Here is a 17,211-nt window from a genome sequence, read left to right on the forward strand (position 1 = left end):
AAGCGACAGTTGTGTGTTCAATCGGGCCTTTTAAAAATGCATTTGGGCACTTTTTAATCTCTTCATATGTTACTGTGTTTTTTTTCTAGGATGAATTCAATGCATTCTTGCACATGAGTGTCTGATCAAACTTTTTCAAGGCCTGCAGCATCAGCACCTCTCCTGTCCATCACAGAAAAATGAAAAAGCTTACAGCACCTGGTATTCCCAGGCGGTCTCCCATCCAAGTACTAACCAGGCCCGACCCTGCTTAGCTTCCGAGATCGGACGAGATCGGGCGTGTTCAGGGTGGTATGGCCGTAAGCGACAGTTGTGTGTTCAATCGGGCCTTTTAAAGACGTGGCATGGTGCAGCAAGAATGTGGCTGTATTTTTAACGTTGTTTATAGTTTTCGTCAAAGATTTTGTCATGGTTTTTTTCTATGATGAATTCAATGCATTCTTGCACATGAGTGTCTGATCAAACTTTTTCAAGGCCTGCAGCATCAGTACCTCTCCTGTCCATCACAGAAAAATGAAAAAGCTTACAGCACCTGGTATTCCCAGGCGGTCTCCCATCCAAGTACTAACCAGGCCCGACCCTGCTTAGCTTCCGAGATCGGACGAGATCGGGCGTGTTCAGGGTGGTATGGCCGTAAGCGACAGTTGTGTGTTCAATCGGGCCTTTTAAAAATGCATTTGGGCACTTTTTAATCTCTTCATATGTTACTGTGTTTTTTTTCTAGGATGAATTCAATGCATTCTTGCACATGAGTGTCTGATCAAACTTTTTCAAGGCCTGCAGCATCAGCACCTCTCCTGTCCATCACAGAAAAATGAAAAAGCTTACAGCACCTGGTATTCCCAGGCGGTCTCCCATCCAAGTACTAACCAGGCCCGACCCTGCTTAGCTTCCGAGATCGGACGAGATCGGGCGTGTTCAGGGTGGTATGGCCGTAAGCGACAGTTGTGTGTTCAATCGGGCCTTTTAAAAATGCATTTGGGCACTTTTTAATCTCTTCATATGTTACTGTGTTTTTTTTCTAGGATGAATTCAATGCATTCTTGCACATGAGTGTCTGATCAAACTTTTTCAAGGCCTGCAGCATCAGCACCTCTCCTGTCCATCACAGAAAAATGAAAAAGCTTACAGCACCTGGTATTCCCAGGCGGTCTCCCATCCAAGTACTAACCAGGCCCGACCCTGCTTAGCTTCCGAGATCGGACGAGATCGGGCGTGTTCAGGGTGGTATGGCCGTAAGCGACAGTTGTGTGTTCAATCGGGCCTTTTAAAGACGTGGCATGGTGCAGCAAGAATGTGGCTGTATTTTTAACGTTGTTTATAGTTTTCGTCAAAGATTTTGTCATGGTTTTTTTCTATGATGAATTCAATGCATTCTTGCACATGAGTGTCTGATCAAACTTTTTCAAGGCCTGCAGCATCAGTACCTCTCCTGTCCATCACAGAAAAATGAAAAAGCTTACAGCACCTGGTATTCCCAGGCGGTCTCCCATCCAAGTACTAACCAGGCCCGACCCTGCTTAGCTTCCGAGATCGGACGAGATCGGGCGTGTTCAGGGTGGTATGGCCGTAAGCGACAGTTGTGTGTTCAATCGGGCCTTTTAAAAATGCATTTGGGCACTTTTTAATCTCTTCATATGTTACTGTGTTTTTTTTCTAGGATGAATTCAATGCATTCTTGCACATGAGTGTCTGATCAAACTTTTTCAAGGCCTGCAGCATCAGCACCTCTCCTGTCCATCACAGAAAAATGAAAAAGCTTACAGCACCTGGTATTCCCAGGCGGTCTCCCATCCAAGTACTAACCAGGCCCGACCCTGCTTAGCTTCCGAGATCGGACGAGATCGGGCGTGTTCAGGGTGGTATGGCCGTAAGCGACAGTTGTGTGTTCAATCGGGCCTTTTAAAAATGCATTTGGGCACTTTTTAATCTCTTCATATGTTACTGTGTTTTTTTTCTAGGATGAATTCAATGCATTCTTGCACATGAGTGTCTGATCAAACTTTTTCAAGGCCTGCAGCATCAGCACCTCTCCTGTCCATCACAGAAAAATGAAAAAGCTTACAGCACCTGGTATTCCCAGGCGGTCTCCCATCCAAGTACTAACCAGGCCCGACCCTGCTTAGCTTCCGAGATCGGACGAGATCGGGCGTGTTCAGGGTGGTATGGCCGTAAGCGACAGTTGTGTGTTCAATCGGGCCTTTTAAAAATGCATTTGGGCACTTTTTAATCTCTTCATATGTTACTGTGTTTTTTTTCTAGGATGAATTCAATGCATTCTTGCACGAGTGTCTGATCAAACTTTTTCAAGGCCTGCAGCATCAGCACCTCTCCTGTCCATCACAGAAAAATGAAAAAGCTTACAGCACCTGGTATTCCCAGGCGGTCTCCCATCCAAGTACTAACCAGGCCCGACCCTGCTTAGCTTCCGAGATCGGACGAGATCGGGCGTGTTCAGGGTGGTATGGCCGTAAGCGACAGTTTTGTGTTCAATCGGGCCTTTTAAAAATGCATTTGGGCACTTTTTAATCTCTTCATATGTTACTGTGTTTTTTTTCTAGGATGAATTCAATGCATTCTTGCACATGAGTGTCTGATCAAACTTTTTCAAGGCCTGCAGCATCAGCACCTCTCCTGTCCATCACAGAAAAATGAAAAAGCTTACAGCACCTGGTATTCCCAGGCGGTCTCCCATCCAAGTACTAACCAGGCCCGACCCTGCTTAGCTTCCGAGATCGGACGAGATCGGGCGTGTTCAGGGTGGTATGGCCGTAAGCGACAGTTGTGTGTTCAATCAGGCCTTTTAAAGACGTGGCATGGTGCAGCAAGAATGTGGCTGTATTTTTAACGTTGTTTATAGTTTTCGTAAAAAGATTTTGTCATGGTTTTATTCTATGATGAATTCAATGCATTCTTGCACATGAGTGTCTGATCAAACTTTTTCAAGGCCTGCAGCATCAGCACCTCTCCTGTCCATCACAGAAAAATGAAAAAGCTTACAGCACCTGGTATTCCCAGGCGGTCTCCCATCCAAGTACTAACCAGGCCCGACCCTGCTTAGCTTCCGAGATCGGACGAGATCGGGCGTGTTCAGGGTGGTATGGCCGTAAGCGACAGTTGTGTGTTCAATCGGGCCTTTTAAAGACGTGGCATGGTGCAGCAAGAATGCGGTGGGGCATCTGCCCCACCACATTCTTGAATTTGGCTGTATTTTTAACGTTGTTTATTGTTTTCGTCAAAGATTTTGTCATGGTTTTTTTCTAGGATGAATTCAATGCATTCTTGCACATGAGTGTCTGATCAAACTTTTTCAAGGCCTGCAGCATCAGCACCTCTCCTGTCCATCACAGAAAAATGAAAAAACTTACAGCACCTGGTATTCCCAGGCGGTCTCCCATCCAAGTACTAACCAGGCCCGACCCTGCTTAGCTTCCGAGATCGGACGAGATCGGGCGTGTTCAGGGTGGTATGGCCGTAAGCGACAGTTGTGTGTTCAATCGGGCCTTTTAAAAATGCATTTGGGCACTTTTTAATCTCTTCATATGTTACTGTGTTTTTTTTCTAGGATGAATTCAATGCATTCTTGCACATGAGTGTCTGATCAAACTTTTTCAAGGCCTGCAGCATCAGCACCTCTCCTGTCCATCACAGAAAAATGAAAAAGCTTACAGCACCTGGTATTCCCAGGCGGTCTCCCATCCAAGTACTAACCAGGCCCGACCCTGCTTAGCTTCCGAGATCGGACGAGATCGGGCGTGTTCAGGGTGGTATGGCCGTAAGCGACAGTTGTGTGTTCAATCGGGCCTTTTAAAAATGCATTTGGGCACTTTTTAATCTCTTCATATGTTACTGTGTTTTTTTTCTAGGATGAATTCAATGTATTCTTGCACATGAGTGTCTGATCCAACTTTTTCAAGGCCTGCAGCATCAGCACCTCTCCTGTCCATCACAGAAAAATGAAAAACCTTACAGCACCTGGTATTCCCAGGCGGTCTCCCATCCAAGTACTAACCAGGCCCGACCCTGCTTAGCTTCCGAAATCGGACGAGATCGGGCGTGTTCAGGGTGGTATGGCCGTAAGCGACAGTTGTGTGTTCAATCAGGCCTTTTAAAAATGCATTTGGGCACTTTTTAATCTCTTCATATGTTACTGTGTTTTTTTTCTAGGATGAATTCAATGCATTCTTGCACATGAGTGTCTGATCAAACTTTTTCAAGGCCTGCAGCATCAGCACCTCTCCTGTCCATCACAGAAAAATGAAAAAGCTTACAGCACCTGGTATTCCCAGGCGGTCTCCCATCCAAGTACTAACCAGGCCCGACCCTGCTTAGCTTCCGAGATCGGACGAGATCGGACGTGTTCAGGGTAGTATGGCCGTAAGCGACAGTTGTGTGTTCAATCGGGCCTTTTAAAAATGCATTTGGGCACTTTTTAATCTCTTCATATGTTACTGTGTTTTTTTTCTAGGATGAATTCAATGCATTCTTGCACATGAGTGTCTGATCCAACTTTTTCAAGGCCTGCAGCATCAGCACCTCTCCTGTCCATCACAGAAAAATGAAAAAGCTTACAGCACCTGGTATTCCCAGGCGGTCTCCCATCCAAGTACTAACCAGGCCCGACCCTGCTTAGCTTCCGAGATCGGACGAGATCGGGCGTGTTCAGGGTGGTATGGCCGTAAGCGACAGTTGTGTGTTCAATCGGGCCTTTTAAAAATGCATTTGGGCACTTTTTAATCTCTTCATATGTTACTGTGTTTTTTTTCTAGGATGAATTCAATGCATTCTTGCACATGAGTGTCTGATCCAACTTTTTCAAGGCCTGCAGCATCAGCACCTCTCCTGTCCATCACAGAAAAATGAAAAAGCTTACAGCACCTGGTATTCCCAGGCGGTCTCTCATCCAAGTACTAACCAGGCCCAACCCTGCTTAGCTTCCGAGATCGGACGAGATCGGGTGTGTTCAGGGTGGTATGGCCGTAAGTGACAGTTGTGTGTTCAATCGGGCCTTTTAAAAATGCATTTGGGCACTTTTTAATCTCTTCATATGTTACTGTGTTTTTTTTCTAGGATGAATTCAATGCATTCTTGCACATGAGTGTCTGATCAAACTTTTTCAAGGCCTGCAGCATCAGCACCTCTCCTGTCCATCACAGAAAAATGAAAAAGCTTACAGCACCTGGTATTCCCAGGCGGTCTCCCATCCAAGTACTAACCAGGCCCGACCCTGCATAGCTTCCGAGATCGGACGAGATCGGGCGTGTTCAGGGTGGTATGGCCGTAAGCGACAGTTGTGTGTTCAATCGGGCCTTTTAAAGACGTGGCATGGTGCAGCAAGAATGTGGCTGTATTTTTAACGTTGTTTATAGTTTTCGTCAAAGATTTTGTCATGGTTTTTTTCTATGATGAATTCAATGCATTCTTGCACATGAGTGTCTGATCAAACTTTTTCAAGGCCTGCAGCATCAGCACCTCTCCTGTCCATCACAGAAAAATGAAAAAGCTTACAGCACCTGGTATTCCCAGGCGGTCTCCCATCCAAGTACTAACCAGGCCCGACCCTGCTTAGCTTCCGAGATCGGACGAGATCGGGCGTGTTCAGGGTGGTATGGCCGCAAGCGACAGTTGTGTGTTCAATCGGGCCTTTTAAAAATGCATTTGGGCACTTTTTAATCTCTTCATATGTTACTGTGTTTTTTTTCTAGGATGAATTCAATGCATTCTTGCACATGAGTGTCTGATCAAACTTTTTCAAGGCCTGCAGCATCAGCACCTCTCCTGTCCATCACAGAAAAATGAAAAAGCTTACAGCACCTGGTATTCCCAGGCGGTCTCCCATCCAAGTACTAACCAGGCCCGACCCTGCTTAGCTTCCGAGATCGGACGAGATCGGGCGTGTTCAGGGTGGTATGGCCGTAAGCGACAGTTGTGTGTTCAATCGGGCCTTTTAAAAATGCATTTGGGCACTTTTTAATCTCTTCATATGTTACTGTGTTTTTTTTCTAGGATGAATTCAATGCATTCTTGCACATGAGTGTCTGATCAAACTTTTTCAAGGCCTGCAGCATCAGCACCTCTCCTGTCCATCACAGAAAAATGAAAAAGCTTACAGCACCTGGTATTCCCAGGCGGTCTCCCATCCAAGTACTAACCAGGCCCGACCCTGCTTAGCTTCCGAGATCGGACGAGATCGGGCGTGTTCAGGGTGGTATGGCCGTAAGCGACAGTTGTGTGTTCAATCGGGCCTTTTAAAAATGCATTTGGGCACTTTTTAATCTCTTCATATGTTACTGTGTTTTTTTTCTAGGATGAATTCAATGCATTCTTGCACATGAGTGTCTGATCAAACTTTTTCAAGGCCTGCAGCATCAGCACCTCTCCTGTCCATCACAGAAAAATGAAAAAGCTTACAGCACCTGGTATTCCCAGGCGGTCTCCCATCCAAGTACTAACCAAGCCCGACCCTGCTTAGCTTCCGAGATCAGACGAGATCGGGCGTGTTCAGGGTGGTATGGCCGTAAGCGACAGTTGTGTGTTCAATCGGGCCTTTTAAAGACGTGGCATGGTGCAGCAAGAATGTGGCTGTATTTTTAACGTTGTTTATAGTTTTCGTCAAAGATTTTGTCATGGTTTTTTTCTATGATGAATTCAATGCATTCTTGCACATGAGTGTCTGATCAAACTTTTTCAAGGCCTGCAGCATTAGTACCTCTCCTGTCCATCACAGAAAAATGAAAAAGCTTACAGCACCTGGTATTCCCAGGCGGTCTCCCATCCAAGTACTAACCAGGCCCGACCCTGCTTAGCTTCCGAGATCGGACGAGATCGGGCGTGTTCAGGGTGGTATGGCCGTAAGCGACAGTTGTGTGTTCAATCGGGCCTTTTAAAAATGCATTTGGGCACTTTTTAATCTCTTCATATGTTACTGAGTTTTTTTTCTAGGATGAATTCAATGCATTCTTGCACATGAGTGTCTGATCAAACTTTTTCAAGGCCTGCAGCATCAGCTCCTCTCCTGTCCATCACAGAAAAATGAAAAAGCTTACAGCACCTGGTATTCCCAGGCGGTCTCCCATCCAAGTACTAACCAGGCCCGACCCTGCTTAGCTTCCGAGATCGGACGAGATCGGGCGTGTTCAGGGTGGTATGGCCGTAAGCAACAGTTGTGTGTTCAATCGGGCCTTTTAAAAATGCATTTGGGCACTTTTTAATCTCTTCATATGTTACTGTGTTTTTTTTCTAGGATGAATTCAATGCATTCTTGCACATGAGTGTCTGATCAAACTTTTTCAAGGCCTGCAGCATCAGCACCTCTCCTGTCCATCACAGAAAAATGAAAAAGCTTACAGCACCTGGTATTCCCAGGCGGTCTCCCATCCAAGTACTAACCAGGCCCGACCCTGCTTAGCTTCCGAGATCGGACGAGATCGGGCGTGTTCAGGGTGGTATGGCCGTAAGCAACAGTTGTGTGTTCAATTGGGCCTTTTAAAAATGCATTTGGGCACTTTTTAATCTCTTCATATTTTACTGTGTTTTTTTTCTAGGATGAATTCAATGCATTCTTGCACATGAGTGTCTGATCAAACTTTTTCAAGGCCTGCAGCATCAGCACCTCTCCTGTCCATCACAGAAAAATGAAAAAGCTTACAGCACCTGGTATTCCCAGGCGGTCTCCCATCCAAGTACTAACCAGGCCCGACCCTGCTTAGCTTCCGAGATCGGACGAGATTGGGCGTGTTCAGGGTGGTATGGCCGTAAGCGACAGTTGTGTGTTCAATCGGGCCTTTTAAAAATGCATTTGGGCACTTTTTAATCACTTCATATGTTACTGTGTTATTTTTCTAGGATGAATTCAATGCATTCTTGCACATGAGTGTCTGATCAAACTTTTTCAAGGCCTGCAGCATCAGCACCTCTCCTGTCCATCACAGAAAAATGAAAAAGCTTACAGCACCTGGTATTCCCAGGCGGTCTCCCATCCAAGTACTAACCAGGCCCGACCCTGCTTAGCTTCCGAGATCGGACGAGATCGGGCGTGTTCAGGGTGGTATGGCCGTAAGCGACAGTTGTGTGTTCAATCGGGCCTTTTAAAAATGCATTTGGGCACTTTTTAATCTCTTCATATGTTACTGTGTTTTTTTTCTAGGATGAATTCAATGCATTCTTGCACATGAGTGTCTGATCAAACTTTTTCAAGGCCTGCAGCATCAGCACCTCTCCTGTCCATCACAGAAAAATGAAAAAGCTTACAGCACCTGGTATTCCCAGGCGGTCTCCCATCCAAGTACTAACCAGGCCCGACCCTGCTTAGCTTCCGAGATCGGACGAGATCGGGCGTGTTCAGGGTGGTATGGCCGTAAGCGACAGTTGTGTGTTCAATCGGGCCTTTTAAAAATGCATTTGGGCACTTTTTAATCTCTTCATATGTTACTGTGTTTTTTTTCTAGGATGAATTCAATGCATTCTTGCACATGAGTGTCTGATCAAACTTTTTCAAGGCCTGCAGCATCAGCACCTCTCCTGTCCATCACAGAAAAATGAAAAAGCTTACAGCACCTGGTATTCCCAGGCGGTCTCCCATCCAAGTACTAACCAGGCCCGACCCTGCTTAGCTTCCGAGATCGGACGAGATCGGGCGTGTTCAGGGTGGTATGGCCGTAAGCGACAGTTGTGTGTTCAATCGGGCCTTTTAAAGACGTGGCATGGTGCAGCAAGAATGTGATGGGGCATCTGCCCCACCACATTCTTGAATTTGGCTGTATTTTTAACGTTGTTTATAGTTTTCGTCAAAAATTTTTTCATGGTTTTTTTCTATGATGAATTCAATGCATTCTTGCACATGAGTGTCTGATCAAACTTTTTCAAGGCCTGCAGCATCAGCACCTCTTCTGTCCATCACAGAAAAATGAAAATCTTACAGCACCTGGTATTCCCAGGCGGTCTCCCATAGAAGTACTAACCAGGCCCGACCCTGCTTAGCTTCCGAGATCGGACGAGATCGGGCGTGTTCAGGGTGGTATGGCCGTAAGCGACAGTTGTGTGTTCAATCGGGCCTTTTAAAGACGTGGCATGGTGCAGCAAGAATGTGGTGGGGCATCTGTCTTACAGCACCTGGTATTCCCAGGCGGTCTCCCATCCAAGTACTAACCAGGCCCGACCCTGCTTAGCTTCCGAGATCGGACGAGATCGGGCGTGTTCAGGGTGGTATGGCCGTAAGCGACAGTTGTGTGTTCAATCGGGCCTTTTAAAGACGTGGCATGGTGCAGCAAGAATGTGGCTGTATTTTTAACGTTGTTTATAGTTTTCGTCAAAGATTTTGTCATGGTTTTTTTCTATGATGAATTCAATGCATTCTTGCACATGAGTGTCTGATCAAACTTTTTCAAGGCCTGCAGCATCAGCACCTCTCCTGTCCATCACAGAAAAATGAAAAAGCGTACAGCACCTGGTATTCCCAGGCGGTCTCCCATCCAAGTACTAACCAGGCCCGACCCTGCTTAGCTTCCGAGATCGGACGAGATCGGGCGTGTTCAGGGTGGTATGGCCGTAAGCGACAATTGTGTGTTCAATCGGGCCTTTTAAAAATGCATTTGGGCACTTTTTAATCTCTTCATATGTTACTGTGTTTTTTTTCTAGGATGAATTCAATGCATTCTTGCATGAGTGTCTGATCAAACTTTTTCAAGGCCTGCAGCATCAGCACCTCTCCTGTCCATCACAGAAAAATGAAAAAGCTTACAGCACCTGGTATTCCCAGGCGGTCTCCCATCCAAGTACTAACCAGGCCCGACCCTGCTTAGCTTCCGAGATCGGACGAGATCGGGCGTGTTCAGGGTGGTATGGCCGTAAGCGACAGTTGTGTGTTCAATCGGGCCTTTTAAAAATGCATTTGGGCACTTTTTAATCTCTTCATATGTTACTGTGTTTTTTTTCTAGGATGAATTCAATGCATTCTTGCACATGAGTGTCTGATCAAACTTTTTCAAGGCCTGCAGCATCAGCACCTCTCCTGTCCATCACAGAAAAATGAAAAAGCTTACAGCACCTGGTATTCCCAGGCGGTCTCCCATCCAAGTACTAACCAGGCCCGACCCTGCTTAGCTTCCGAGATCGGACGAGATCGGGCGTGTTCAGGGTGGTATGGCCGTAAGCGACAGTTGTGTGTTCAATCGGGCCTTTTAAAAATGCATTTGGGCACTTTTTAATCTCTTCATATGTTACTGTGTTTTTTTTCTAGGATGAATTCAATGCATTCTTGCACATGAGTGTCTGATCAAACTTTTTCAAGGCCTGCAGCATCAGCACCTCTCCTGTCCATCACAGAAAAATGAAAAAGCTTACAGCACCTGGTATTCCCAGGCGGTCTCCCATCCAAGTACTAACCAGGCCCGACCCTGCTTAGCTTCCGAGATCGGACGAGATCGGGCGTGTTCAGGGTGGTATGGCCGTAAGCGACAGTTGTGTGTTCAATCGGGCCTTTTAAAGACGTGGCATGGTGCAGCAAGAATGTGATGGGGCATCTGCCCCACCACATTCTTGAATTTGGCTGTATTTTTAACGTTGTTTATAGTTTTCGTCAAAAATTTTTTCATGGTTTTTTTCTATGATGAATTCAATGCATTCTTGCACATGAGTGTCTGATCAAACTTTTTCAAGGCCTGCAGCATCAGCACCTCTTCTGTCCATCACAGAAAAATGAAAAAGCTTACAGCACCTGGTATTCCCAGGCGGTCTCCCATAGAAGTACTAACCAGGCCCGACCCTGCTTAGCTTCCGAGATCGGACGAGATCGGGCGTGTTCAGGGTGGTATGGCCGTAAGCGACAGTTGTGTGTTCAATCGGGCCTTTTAAAGACGTGGCATGGTGCAGCAAGAATGTGGTGGGGCATCTGTCTTACAGCACCTGGTATTCCCAGGCGGTCTCCCATCCAAGTACTAACCAGGCCCGACCCTGCTTAGCTTCCGAGATCGGACGAGATCGGGCGTGTTCAGGGTGGTATGGCCGTAAGCGACAGTTGTGTGTTCAATCGGGCCTTTTAAAGACGTGGCATGGTGCAGCAAGAATGTGGCTGTATTTTTAACGTTGTTTATAGTTTTCGTCAAAGATTTTGTCATGGTTTTTTTCTATGATGAATTCAATGCATTCTTGCACATGAGTGTCTGATCAAACTTTTTCAAGGCCTGCAGCATCAGCACCTCTCCTGTCCATCACAGAAAAATGAAAAAGCGTACAGCACCTGGTATTCCCAGGCGGTCTCCCATCCAAGTACTAACCAGGCCCGACCCTGCTTAGCTTCCGAGATCGGACGAGATCGGGCGTGTTCAGGGTGGTATGGCCGTAAGCGACAATTGTGTGTTCAATCGGGCCTTTTAAAAATGCATTTGGGCACTTTTTAATCTCTTCATATGTTACTGTGTTTTTTTTCTAGGATGAATTCAATGCATTCTTGCATGAGTGTCTGATCAAACTTTTTCAAGGCCTGCAGCATCAGCACCTCTCCTGTCCATCACAGAAAAATGAAAAAGCTTACAGCACCTGGTATTCCCAGGCGGTCTCCCATCCAAGTACTAACCAGGCCCGACCCTGCTTAGCTTCCGAGATCGGACGAGATCGGGCGTGTTCAGGGTGGTATGGCCGTAAGCGACAGTTGTGTGTTCAATCGGGCCTTTTAAAAATGCATTTGGGCACTTTTTAATCTCTTCATATGTTACTGTGTTTTTTTTCTAGGATGAATTCAATGCATTCTTGCACATGAGTGTCTGATCAAACTTTTTCAAGGCCTGCAGCATCAGCACCTCTCCTGTCCATCACAGAAAAATGAAAAAGCTTACAGCACCTGGTATTCCCAGGCGGTCTCCCATCCAAGTACTAACCAGGCCCGACCCTGCTTAGCTTCCGAGATCGGACGAGATCGGGCGTGTTCAGGGTGGTATGGCCGTAAGCGACAGTTGTGTGTTCAATCGGGCCTTTTAAAAATGCATTTGGGCACTTTTTAATCTCTTCATATGTTACTGTGTTTTTTTTCTAGGATGAATTCAATGCATTCTTGCACGAGTGTCTGATCCAACTTTTTCAAGGCCTGCAGCATCAGCACCTCTCCTGTCCATCACAGAAAAATGAAAAAGCTTACAGCACCTGGTATTCCCAGGCGGTCTCCCATCCAAGTACTAACCAGGCCCGACCCTGCTTAGCTTCCGAGATCGGACGAGATCGGGCGTGTTCAGGGTGGTATGGCCGTAAGCGACAGTTGTGTGTTCAATCAGGCCTTTTAAAGACGTGGCATGGTGCAGCAAGAATGTGGCTGTATTTTTAACGTTGTTTATAGTTTTCGTAAAAAGATTTTGTCATGGTTTTATTCTATGATGAATTCAATGCATTCTTGCACATGAGTGTCTGATCAAACTTTTTCAAGGCCTGCAGCATCAGCACCTCTCCTGTCCATCACAGAAAAATGAAAGAGCTTACAGCACCTGGTATTCCCAGGCGGTCTCCCATCCAAGTACTAACCAGGCCCGACCCTGCTTAGCTTCCGAGATCGGACGAGATCGGGCGTGTTCAGGGTGGTATGGCCGTAAGCGACAGGTGTGTGTTCAATCGGGCCTTTTAAAAATGCATTTGGGCACTTTTTAATCTCTTCATATGTTACTGTGTTTTTTTTCTAGGATGAATTCAATGCATTCTTGCACATGAGTGTCTGATCCAACTTTTTCAAGGCCTGCAGCATCAGCACCTCTCCTGTCCATCACAGAAAAATGAAAAAGCTTACAGCACCTGGTATTCCCAGGCGGTCTCCCATCCAAGTACTAACCAGACCCGACCCTGCTTAGCTTTCGAGATCGGACGAGATCGGGCGTGTTCAGGGTGGTATGGCCGTAAGCGACAGTTGTGTGTTCAATCGGGCCTTTTAAAAATGCATTTGGGCACTTTTTAATCTCTTCATATGTTACTGTGTTTTTTTTCTAGGATCAATTCAATGCATTCTTGCACATGAGTGTCTGATCAAACTTTTTCAAGGCCTGCAGCATCAGCACCTCTCCTGTCCATCACAGAAAAATGAAAAAGCTTACAGCACCTGGTATTCCCAGGCGGTCTCCCATCCAAGTACTAACCAGGCCCGACCCTGCTTAGCTTCCGAGATCGGACGAGATCGGGCGTGTTCAGGGTGGTATGGCCGTCAGCGACAGTTGTGTGTTCGATCGGGCCTTTTAAAGACGTGGCATGGTGCAGCAAGAATGTGGCTGTATTTTTAACGTTGTTTATAGTTTTCGTCAAAGATTTTGTCATGGTTTTTTTCTATGATGAATTCAATGCATTCTTGCACATGAGTGTCTGATCAAACTTTTTCAAGGCCTGCAGCATCAGCACCTCTCCTGTCCATCACAGAAAAATGAAAAAGCTTACAGCACCTGGTATTCCCAGGCGGTCTCCCATCCAAGTACTAACCAGGCCCGACCCTGCTTAGCTTCCGAGATCGGACGAGATCGGGCGTGTTCAGGGTGGTATGGCCGTAAGCGACAGTTGTGTGTTCAATTGGGCCTTTTAAAAATGCATTTGGGCACTTTTTAATCTCTTCATATTTTACTGTGTTTTTTTTCTAGGATGAATTCAATGCATTCTTGCACATGAGTGTCTGATCAAACTTTTTCAAGGCCTGCAGCATCAGCACCTCTCCTGTCCATCACAGAAAAATGAAAAAGCTTACAGCACCTGGTATTCCCAGGCGGTCTCCCATCCAAGTACTAACCAGGCCCGACCCTGCTTAGCTTCCGAGATCGGACGAGATTGGGCGTGTTCAGGGTGGTATGGCCGTAAGCGACAGTTGTGTGTTCAATCGGGCCTTTTAAAAATGCATTTGGGCACTCTTTAATCTCTTCATATGTTACTGTGTTTTTTTTCTAGGATGAATTCAATGCATTCTTGCACATGAGTGTCTGATCCAACTTTTTCAAGGCCTGCAGCATCAGCACCTCTCCTGTCCATCACAGAAAAATGAAAAAGCTTACAGCACCTGGTATTCCCAGGCGGTCTCCCATCCAAGTACTAACCAGGCCCGACCCTGCTTAGCTTCCGAGATCGGACGAGATCGGGCGTGTTCAGGGTGGTATGGCCGTAAGCGACAGTTGTGTGTTCAATCGGGCCTTTTAAAAATGCATTTGGGCACTTTTTAATCTCTTCATATGTTACTGTGTTTTTTTTCTAGGATGAATTCAATGCATTCTTGCACATGAGTGTCTGATCAAACTTTTTCAAGGCCTGCAGCATCAGCACCTCTCCTGTCCATCACAGAAAAATGAAAAAGCTTACAGCACCTGGTATTCCCAGGCGGTCTCCCATCCAAGTACTAACCAGGCCCGACCCTGCTTAGCTTCCGAGATCGGACGAGATCGGGCGTGTTCAGGGTGGTATGGCCGTAAGTGACAGTTGTGTGTTCAATCGGGCCTTTTAAAAATGCATTTGGGCACTTTTTAATCTCTTCATATGTTACTGTGTTTTTTTTCTAGGATGAATTCAATGCATTCTTGCACATGAGTGTCTGATCCAACTTTTTCAAGGCCTGCAGCATCAGCACCTCTCCTGTCCATCACAGAAAAATGAAAAAGCTTACAGCACCTGGTATTCCCAGGCGGTCTCCCATCCAAGTACTAACCAGGCCCGACCCTGCTTAACTTCCGAGATCGGACGAGATCGGGCGTGTTCAGGGTGGTATGGCCGTAAGCGACAGTTGTGTGTTCAATCGGGCCTTTTAAAGACGTGGCATGGTGCAGCAAGAATGTGGCTGTATTTTTAACGTTGTTTATAGTTTTCGTCAAAGATTTTATCATGGTTTTTTTCTATGATGAATTCAATGCATTCTTGCACATGAGTGTCTGATCAAACTTTTTCAAGGCCTGCAGCATCAGTACCTCTCCTGTCCATCACAGAAAAATGAAAAAGCTTACAGCACCTGGTATTCCCAGGCGGTCTCCCATCCAAGTACTAACCAGGCCCGACCCTGCTTAGCTTCCGAGATCGGACGAGATCGGGCGTGTTCAGGGTGGTATGGCCGTAAGCGACAGTTGTGTGTTCAATCGGGCCTTTTAAAAATGCATTTGGGCACTTTTTAATCTCTTCATATGTTACTGTGTTTTTTTTCTAGGATGAATTCAATGCATTCTTGCACATGAGTGTCTGATCAAACTTTTTCAAGGCCTGCAGCATCAGCACCTCTCCTGTCCATCACAGAAAAATGAAAAAGCTTACAGCACCTGGTATTCCCAGGCGGTCTCCCATCCAAGTACTAACCAGGCCCGACCCTGCTTAGCTTCCGAGATCGGACGAGATCGGGCGTGTTCAGGGTGGTATGGCCGTAAGCGACAGTTGTGTGTTCAATCGGGCCTTTTAAAAATGCATTTGGGCACTTTTTAATCTCTTCATATGTTACTGTGTTTTTTTTCTAGGATGAATTCAATGCATTCTTGCACGAGTGTCTGATCAAACTTTTTCAAGGCCTGCAGCATCAGCACCTCTCCTGTCCATCACAGAAAAATGAAAAAGCTTACAGCACCTGGTATTCCCAGGCGGTCTCCCATCCAAGTACTAACCAGGCCCGACCCTGCTTAGCTTCCGAGATCGGACGAGATCGGGCGTGTTCAGGGTGGTATGGCCGTAAGCGACAGTTGTGTGTTCAATCGGGCCTTTTAAAAATGCATTTGGGCACTTTTTAATCTCTTCATATGTTACTGTGTTTTTTTTCTAGGATGAATTCAATGCATTCTTGCACATGAGTGTCTGATCAAACTTTTTCAAGGCCTGCAGCATCAGCACCTCTCCTGTCCATCACAGAAAAATGAAAAAGCTTACAGCACCTGGTATTCCCAGGCGGTCTCCCATCCAAGTACTAACCAGGCCCGACCCTGCTTAGCTTCCGAGATCGGACGAGATCGGGCGTGTTCAGGGTGGTATGGCCGTAAGCGACAGTTGTGTGTTCAATCAGGCCTTTTAAAGACGTGGCATGGTGCAGCAAGAATGTGGCTGTATTTTTAACGTTGTTTAGAATTTTCGTCAAAGATTTTGTCATGGTTTTTTTCTATGATGAATTCAATGCATTCTTGCACATGAGTGTCTGATCAAACTTTTTCAAGGCCTGCAGCATCAGCACCTCTCCTGTCCATCACAGAAAAATGAAAGAGCTTACAGCACCTGGTATTCCCAGGCGGTCTCCCATCCAAGTACTAACCAGGCCCGACTCTGCTTAGCTTCCGAGATCGGACGAGATCGGGCGTGTTCAGGGTGGTATGGCCGTAAGCGACAGTTGTGTGTTCAATCGGGCCTTTTAAAAATGCATTTGGGCACTTTTTAATCTCTTCATATGTTACTGTGTTTTTTTTCTAGGATGAATTCAATGCATTCTTGCACATGAGTGTCTGATCAAACTTTTTCAAGGCCTGCAGCATCAGCACCTCTCCTGTCCATCACAGAAAAATGAAAAAGCTTACAGCACCTGGTATTCCCAGGCGGTCTCCCATCCAAGTACTAACCAGGCCCGACCCTGCTTAGCTTCCGAGATCGGACGAGATCGGACGTGTTCAGGGTAGTATGGCCGTAAGCGACAGTTGTGTGTTCAATCGGGCCTTTTAAAAATGCATTTGGGCACTTTTTAATCTCTTCATATGTTACTGTGTTTTTTTTCTAGGATGAATTCAATGCATTCTTGCACATGAGTGTCTGATCAAACTTTTTCAAGGCCTGCAGCATCAGCACCTCTCCTGTCCATCACAGAAAAATGAAAAAGGTTACAGCACCTGGTATTCCCAGGCGGTCTCCCATCCAAGTACTAACCAGGCCCGACCCTGCTTAGCTTCCGAGATCGGACGAGATCGGGCGTGTTCAGGGTGGTATGGCCGTAAGCGACAGTTGTGTGTTCAATCGGGCCTTTTAAAAATGCATTTGGGCACTTTTTAATCTCTTCATATGTTACTGTGTTTTTTTTCTAGGATGAATTCAATGCATTCTTGCACATGAGTGTCTGATCCAACTTTTTCAAGGCCTGCAGCATCAGCACCTCTCCTGTCCATCACAGAAAAATGAAAAATCTTACAGCACCTGGTATTCCCAGGCGGTCTCCCATCCAAGTACTAACCAGGCCCGACCCTGCTTAGCTTCCGAGATCGGACGAGATCGGGCGTGTTCAGGGTGGTATGGCCGTAAGCGACAGTTGTGTGTTCAATCGGG

The 17,211-nt window shown here is 46.2% G+C and overlaps 57 non-coding genes across 57 annotated transcripts in view; all 57 read right to left on the bottom strand.

Moving 5' to 3' along the window:
* LOC138586135 (5S ribosomal RNA) overlaps window positions 1–4 on the bottom strand; it is a 119-nt gene extending 115 nt beyond the window's left edge. The window contains exon 1 of the ribosomal RNA XR_011306229.1: window positions 1–4. This exon is cut by the window's left edge and continues 115 nt beyond it. This is a non-coding gene — a ribosomal RNA (5S ribosomal RNA).
* A 182-nt stretch (window positions 5–186) lies between these two features.
* LOC138586136 (5S ribosomal RNA) lies at window positions 187–305 on the bottom strand. Its single transcript, XR_011306230.1, has one exon. It is a non-coding gene; the product is annotated as a 5S ribosomal RNA (ribosomal RNA).
* Window positions 306–520: 215 nt separating this feature from the next.
* Window positions 521–639, bottom strand: LOC138586137 (5S ribosomal RNA). Its single transcript, XR_011306231.1, has one exon. It is a non-coding gene; the product is annotated as a 5S ribosomal RNA (ribosomal RNA).
* Window positions 640–821: 182 nt separating this feature from the next.
* LOC138586138 (5S ribosomal RNA) lies at window positions 822–940 on the bottom strand. The gene has a single exon (XR_011306232.1). It is a non-coding gene; the product is annotated as a 5S ribosomal RNA (ribosomal RNA).
* A 182-nt stretch (window positions 941–1,122) lies between these two features.
* Window positions 1,123–1,241, bottom strand: LOC138586139 (5S ribosomal RNA). Its single transcript, XR_011306233.1, has one exon. It is a non-coding gene; the product is annotated as a 5S ribosomal RNA (ribosomal RNA).
* A 215-nt stretch (window positions 1,242–1,456) lies between these two features.
* Window positions 1,457–1,575, bottom strand: LOC138586140 (5S ribosomal RNA). The gene has a single exon (XR_011306234.1). It is a non-coding gene; the product is annotated as a 5S ribosomal RNA (ribosomal RNA).
* Window positions 1,576–1,757: 182 nt separating this feature from the next.
* Window positions 1,758–1,876, bottom strand: LOC138586141 (5S ribosomal RNA). The gene has a single exon (XR_011306235.1). It is a non-coding gene; the product is annotated as a 5S ribosomal RNA (ribosomal RNA).
* Window positions 1,877–2,058: 182 nt separating this feature from the next.
* Window positions 2,059–2,177, bottom strand: LOC138586142 (5S ribosomal RNA). Its single transcript, XR_011306236.1, has one exon. It is a non-coding gene; the product is annotated as a 5S ribosomal RNA (ribosomal RNA).
* A 180-nt stretch (window positions 2,178–2,357) lies between these two features.
* LOC138586143 (5S ribosomal RNA) lies at window positions 2,358–2,476 on the bottom strand. Its single transcript, XR_011306237.1, has one exon. It is a non-coding gene; the product is annotated as a 5S ribosomal RNA (ribosomal RNA).
* Window positions 2,477–2,658: 182 nt separating this feature from the next.
* Window positions 2,659–2,777, bottom strand: LOC138586145 (5S ribosomal RNA). The gene has a single exon (XR_011306239.1). It is a non-coding gene; the product is annotated as a 5S ribosomal RNA (ribosomal RNA).
* A 216-nt stretch (window positions 2,778–2,993) lies between these two features.
* Window positions 2,994–3,112, bottom strand: LOC138586146 (5S ribosomal RNA). Its single transcript, XR_011306240.1, has one exon. It is a non-coding gene; the product is annotated as a 5S ribosomal RNA (ribosomal RNA).
* Window positions 3,113–3,361: 249 nt separating this feature from the next.
* LOC138586471 (5S ribosomal RNA) lies at window positions 3,362–3,480 on the bottom strand. The gene has a single exon (XR_011306546.1). It is a non-coding gene; the product is annotated as a 5S ribosomal RNA (ribosomal RNA).
* A 182-nt stretch (window positions 3,481–3,662) lies between these two features.
* LOC138586148 (5S ribosomal RNA) lies at window positions 3,663–3,781 on the bottom strand. Its single transcript, XR_011306241.1, has one exon. It is a non-coding gene; the product is annotated as a 5S ribosomal RNA (ribosomal RNA).
* Window positions 3,782–3,963: 182 nt separating this feature from the next.
* Window positions 3,964–4,082, bottom strand: LOC138587229 (5S ribosomal RNA). The gene has a single exon (XR_011307266.1). It is a non-coding gene; the product is annotated as a 5S ribosomal RNA (ribosomal RNA).
* A 182-nt stretch (window positions 4,083–4,264) lies between these two features.
* Window positions 4,265–4,383, bottom strand: LOC138587126 (5S ribosomal RNA). The gene has a single exon (XR_011307169.1). It is a non-coding gene; the product is annotated as a 5S ribosomal RNA (ribosomal RNA).
* Window positions 4,384–4,565: 182 nt separating this feature from the next.
* On the bottom strand, window positions 4,566–4,684 carry LOC138586149 (5S ribosomal RNA). Its single transcript, XR_011306242.1, has one exon. It is a non-coding gene; the product is annotated as a 5S ribosomal RNA (ribosomal RNA).
* Window positions 4,685–4,866: 182 nt separating this feature from the next.
* Window positions 4,867–4,985, bottom strand: LOC138587069 (5S ribosomal RNA). The gene has a single exon (XR_011307115.1). It is a non-coding gene; the product is annotated as a 5S ribosomal RNA (ribosomal RNA).
* Window positions 4,986–5,167: 182 nt separating this feature from the next.
* On the bottom strand, window positions 5,168–5,286 carry LOC138587064 (5S ribosomal RNA). The gene has a single exon (XR_011307110.1). It is a non-coding gene; the product is annotated as a 5S ribosomal RNA (ribosomal RNA).
* A 215-nt stretch (window positions 5,287–5,501) lies between these two features.
* On the bottom strand, window positions 5,502–5,620 carry LOC138586466 (5S ribosomal RNA). Its single transcript, XR_011306541.1, has one exon. It is a non-coding gene; the product is annotated as a 5S ribosomal RNA (ribosomal RNA).
* Window positions 5,621–5,802: 182 nt separating this feature from the next.
* LOC138586150 (5S ribosomal RNA) lies at window positions 5,803–5,921 on the bottom strand. The gene has a single exon (XR_011306243.1). It is a non-coding gene; the product is annotated as a 5S ribosomal RNA (ribosomal RNA).
* A 182-nt stretch (window positions 5,922–6,103) lies between these two features.
* Window positions 6,104–6,222, bottom strand: LOC138586151 (5S ribosomal RNA). Its single transcript, XR_011306244.1, has one exon. It is a non-coding gene; the product is annotated as a 5S ribosomal RNA (ribosomal RNA).
* A 182-nt stretch (window positions 6,223–6,404) lies between these two features.
* Window positions 6,405–6,523, bottom strand: LOC138586668 (5S ribosomal RNA). The gene has a single exon (XR_011306733.1). It is a non-coding gene; the product is annotated as a 5S ribosomal RNA (ribosomal RNA).
* Window positions 6,524–6,738: 215 nt separating this feature from the next.
* LOC138586152 (5S ribosomal RNA) lies at window positions 6,739–6,857 on the bottom strand. The gene has a single exon (XR_011306245.1). It is a non-coding gene; the product is annotated as a 5S ribosomal RNA (ribosomal RNA).
* Window positions 6,858–7,039: 182 nt separating this feature from the next.
* On the bottom strand, window positions 7,040–7,158 carry LOC138586153 (5S ribosomal RNA). The gene has a single exon (XR_011306246.1). It is a non-coding gene; the product is annotated as a 5S ribosomal RNA (ribosomal RNA).
* Window positions 7,159–7,340: 182 nt separating this feature from the next.
* LOC138586154 (5S ribosomal RNA) lies at window positions 7,341–7,459 on the bottom strand. Its single transcript, XR_011306247.1, has one exon. It is a non-coding gene; the product is annotated as a 5S ribosomal RNA (ribosomal RNA).
* A 182-nt stretch (window positions 7,460–7,641) lies between these two features.
* LOC138587088 (5S ribosomal RNA) lies at window positions 7,642–7,760 on the bottom strand. The gene has a single exon (XR_011307133.1). It is a non-coding gene; the product is annotated as a 5S ribosomal RNA (ribosomal RNA).
* A 182-nt stretch (window positions 7,761–7,942) lies between these two features.
* LOC138586155 (5S ribosomal RNA) lies at window positions 7,943–8,061 on the bottom strand. The gene has a single exon (XR_011306248.1). It is a non-coding gene; the product is annotated as a 5S ribosomal RNA (ribosomal RNA).
* Window positions 8,062–8,243: 182 nt separating this feature from the next.
* Window positions 8,244–8,362, bottom strand: LOC138586157 (5S ribosomal RNA). Its single transcript, XR_011306250.1, has one exon. It is a non-coding gene; the product is annotated as a 5S ribosomal RNA (ribosomal RNA).
* Window positions 8,363–8,544: 182 nt separating this feature from the next.
* LOC138586158 (5S ribosomal RNA) lies at window positions 8,545–8,663 on the bottom strand. Its single transcript, XR_011306251.1, has one exon. It is a non-coding gene; the product is annotated as a 5S ribosomal RNA (ribosomal RNA).
* A 248-nt stretch (window positions 8,664–8,911) lies between these two features.
* On the bottom strand, window positions 8,912–9,030 carry LOC138587220 (5S ribosomal RNA). Its single transcript, XR_011307258.1, has one exon. It is a non-coding gene; the product is annotated as a 5S ribosomal RNA (ribosomal RNA).
* A 69-nt stretch (window positions 9,031–9,099) lies between these two features.
* On the bottom strand, window positions 9,100–9,218 carry LOC138586690 (5S ribosomal RNA). Its single transcript, XR_011306754.1, has one exon. It is a non-coding gene; the product is annotated as a 5S ribosomal RNA (ribosomal RNA).
* Window positions 9,219–9,433: 215 nt separating this feature from the next.
* Window positions 9,434–9,552, bottom strand: LOC138586804 (5S ribosomal RNA). Its single transcript, XR_011306865.1, has one exon. It is a non-coding gene; the product is annotated as a 5S ribosomal RNA (ribosomal RNA).
* A 180-nt stretch (window positions 9,553–9,732) lies between these two features.
* Window positions 9,733–9,851, bottom strand: LOC138586159 (5S ribosomal RNA). The gene has a single exon (XR_011306252.1). It is a non-coding gene; the product is annotated as a 5S ribosomal RNA (ribosomal RNA).
* Window positions 9,852–10,033: 182 nt separating this feature from the next.
* Window positions 10,034–10,152, bottom strand: LOC138586160 (5S ribosomal RNA). Its single transcript, XR_011306253.1, has one exon. It is a non-coding gene; the product is annotated as a 5S ribosomal RNA (ribosomal RNA).
* A 182-nt stretch (window positions 10,153–10,334) lies between these two features.
* Window positions 10,335–10,453, bottom strand: LOC138586161 (5S ribosomal RNA). The gene has a single exon (XR_011306254.1). It is a non-coding gene; the product is annotated as a 5S ribosomal RNA (ribosomal RNA).
* A 249-nt stretch (window positions 10,454–10,702) lies between these two features.
* LOC138586843 (5S ribosomal RNA) lies at window positions 10,703–10,821 on the bottom strand. The gene has a single exon (XR_011306901.1). It is a non-coding gene; the product is annotated as a 5S ribosomal RNA (ribosomal RNA).
* Window positions 10,822–10,890: 69 nt separating this feature from the next.
* LOC138586691 (5S ribosomal RNA) lies at window positions 10,891–11,009 on the bottom strand. Its single transcript, XR_011306755.1, has one exon. It is a non-coding gene; the product is annotated as a 5S ribosomal RNA (ribosomal RNA).
* Window positions 11,010–11,224: 215 nt separating this feature from the next.
* LOC138586806 (5S ribosomal RNA) lies at window positions 11,225–11,343 on the bottom strand. The gene has a single exon (XR_011306866.1). It is a non-coding gene; the product is annotated as a 5S ribosomal RNA (ribosomal RNA).
* Window positions 11,344–11,523: 180 nt separating this feature from the next.
* On the bottom strand, window positions 11,524–11,642 carry LOC138586162 (5S ribosomal RNA). The gene has a single exon (XR_011306255.1). It is a non-coding gene; the product is annotated as a 5S ribosomal RNA (ribosomal RNA).
* A 182-nt stretch (window positions 11,643–11,824) lies between these two features.
* Window positions 11,825–11,943, bottom strand: LOC138586164 (5S ribosomal RNA). The gene has a single exon (XR_011306256.1). It is a non-coding gene; the product is annotated as a 5S ribosomal RNA (ribosomal RNA).
* A 180-nt stretch (window positions 11,944–12,123) lies between these two features.
* Window positions 12,124–12,242, bottom strand: LOC138586165 (5S ribosomal RNA). The gene has a single exon (XR_011306257.1). It is a non-coding gene; the product is annotated as a 5S ribosomal RNA (ribosomal RNA).
* Window positions 12,243–12,458: 216 nt separating this feature from the next.
* Window positions 12,459–12,577, bottom strand: LOC138586166 (5S ribosomal RNA). The gene has a single exon (XR_011306258.1). It is a non-coding gene; the product is annotated as a 5S ribosomal RNA (ribosomal RNA).
* A 182-nt stretch (window positions 12,578–12,759) lies between these two features.
* LOC138587160 (5S ribosomal RNA) lies at window positions 12,760–12,878 on the bottom strand. The gene has a single exon (XR_011307201.1). It is a non-coding gene; the product is annotated as a 5S ribosomal RNA (ribosomal RNA).
* A 182-nt stretch (window positions 12,879–13,060) lies between these two features.
* LOC138586764 (5S ribosomal RNA) lies at window positions 13,061–13,179 on the bottom strand. Its single transcript, XR_011306825.1, has one exon. It is a non-coding gene; the product is annotated as a 5S ribosomal RNA (ribosomal RNA).
* A 215-nt stretch (window positions 13,180–13,394) lies between these two features.
* Window positions 13,395–13,513, bottom strand: LOC138586167 (5S ribosomal RNA). The gene has a single exon (XR_011306259.1). It is a non-coding gene; the product is annotated as a 5S ribosomal RNA (ribosomal RNA).
* A 182-nt stretch (window positions 13,514–13,695) lies between these two features.
* On the bottom strand, window positions 13,696–13,814 carry LOC138587089 (5S ribosomal RNA). Its single transcript, XR_011307134.1, has one exon. It is a non-coding gene; the product is annotated as a 5S ribosomal RNA (ribosomal RNA).
* Window positions 13,815–13,996: 182 nt separating this feature from the next.
* On the bottom strand, window positions 13,997–14,115 carry LOC138586169 (5S ribosomal RNA). The gene has a single exon (XR_011306261.1). It is a non-coding gene; the product is annotated as a 5S ribosomal RNA (ribosomal RNA).
* A 182-nt stretch (window positions 14,116–14,297) lies between these two features.
* LOC138586629 (5S ribosomal RNA) lies at window positions 14,298–14,416 on the bottom strand. The gene has a single exon (XR_011306695.1). It is a non-coding gene; the product is annotated as a 5S ribosomal RNA (ribosomal RNA).
* A 182-nt stretch (window positions 14,417–14,598) lies between these two features.
* On the bottom strand, window positions 14,599–14,717 carry LOC138585644 (5S ribosomal RNA). Its single transcript, XR_011305766.1, has one exon. It is a non-coding gene; the product is annotated as a 5S ribosomal RNA (ribosomal RNA).
* A 215-nt stretch (window positions 14,718–14,932) lies between these two features.
* On the bottom strand, window positions 14,933–15,051 carry LOC138586170 (5S ribosomal RNA). Its single transcript, XR_011306262.1, has one exon. It is a non-coding gene; the product is annotated as a 5S ribosomal RNA (ribosomal RNA).
* A 182-nt stretch (window positions 15,052–15,233) lies between these two features.
* LOC138586171 (5S ribosomal RNA) lies at window positions 15,234–15,352 on the bottom strand. The gene has a single exon (XR_011306263.1). It is a non-coding gene; the product is annotated as a 5S ribosomal RNA (ribosomal RNA).
* A 180-nt stretch (window positions 15,353–15,532) lies between these two features.
* On the bottom strand, window positions 15,533–15,651 carry LOC138586172 (5S ribosomal RNA). Its single transcript, XR_011306264.1, has one exon. It is a non-coding gene; the product is annotated as a 5S ribosomal RNA (ribosomal RNA).
* Window positions 15,652–15,833: 182 nt separating this feature from the next.
* On the bottom strand, window positions 15,834–15,952 carry LOC138586173 (5S ribosomal RNA). Its single transcript, XR_011306265.1, has one exon. It is a non-coding gene; the product is annotated as a 5S ribosomal RNA (ribosomal RNA).
* A 215-nt stretch (window positions 15,953–16,167) lies between these two features.
* Window positions 16,168–16,286, bottom strand: LOC138586846 (5S ribosomal RNA). The gene has a single exon (XR_011306904.1). It is a non-coding gene; the product is annotated as a 5S ribosomal RNA (ribosomal RNA).
* A 182-nt stretch (window positions 16,287–16,468) lies between these two features.
* On the bottom strand, window positions 16,469–16,587 carry LOC138587127 (5S ribosomal RNA). Its single transcript, XR_011307170.1, has one exon. It is a non-coding gene; the product is annotated as a 5S ribosomal RNA (ribosomal RNA).
* A 182-nt stretch (window positions 16,588–16,769) lies between these two features.
* On the bottom strand, window positions 16,770–16,888 carry LOC138586901 (5S ribosomal RNA). Its single transcript, XR_011306955.1, has one exon. It is a non-coding gene; the product is annotated as a 5S ribosomal RNA (ribosomal RNA).
* A 182-nt stretch (window positions 16,889–17,070) lies between these two features.
* LOC138586815 (5S ribosomal RNA) lies at window positions 17,071–17,189 on the bottom strand. Its single transcript, XR_011306875.1, has one exon. It is a non-coding gene; the product is annotated as a 5S ribosomal RNA (ribosomal RNA).
* Window positions 17,190–17,211: the final 22 nt, after the last annotated feature.

The sequence above is a fragment of the Semicossyphus pulcher genome, unplaced genomic scaffold, assembly GCF_022749685.1.
Source record: "Semicossyphus pulcher isolate SPU_LCO1_2020_fin unplaced genomic scaffold, fSemPul1.0.p SCAF_11, whole genome shotgun sequence".
Classification (NCBI taxonomy): Eukaryota; Metazoa; Chordata; class Actinopteri; order Labriformes; family Labridae; genus Semicossyphus; species Semicossyphus pulcher.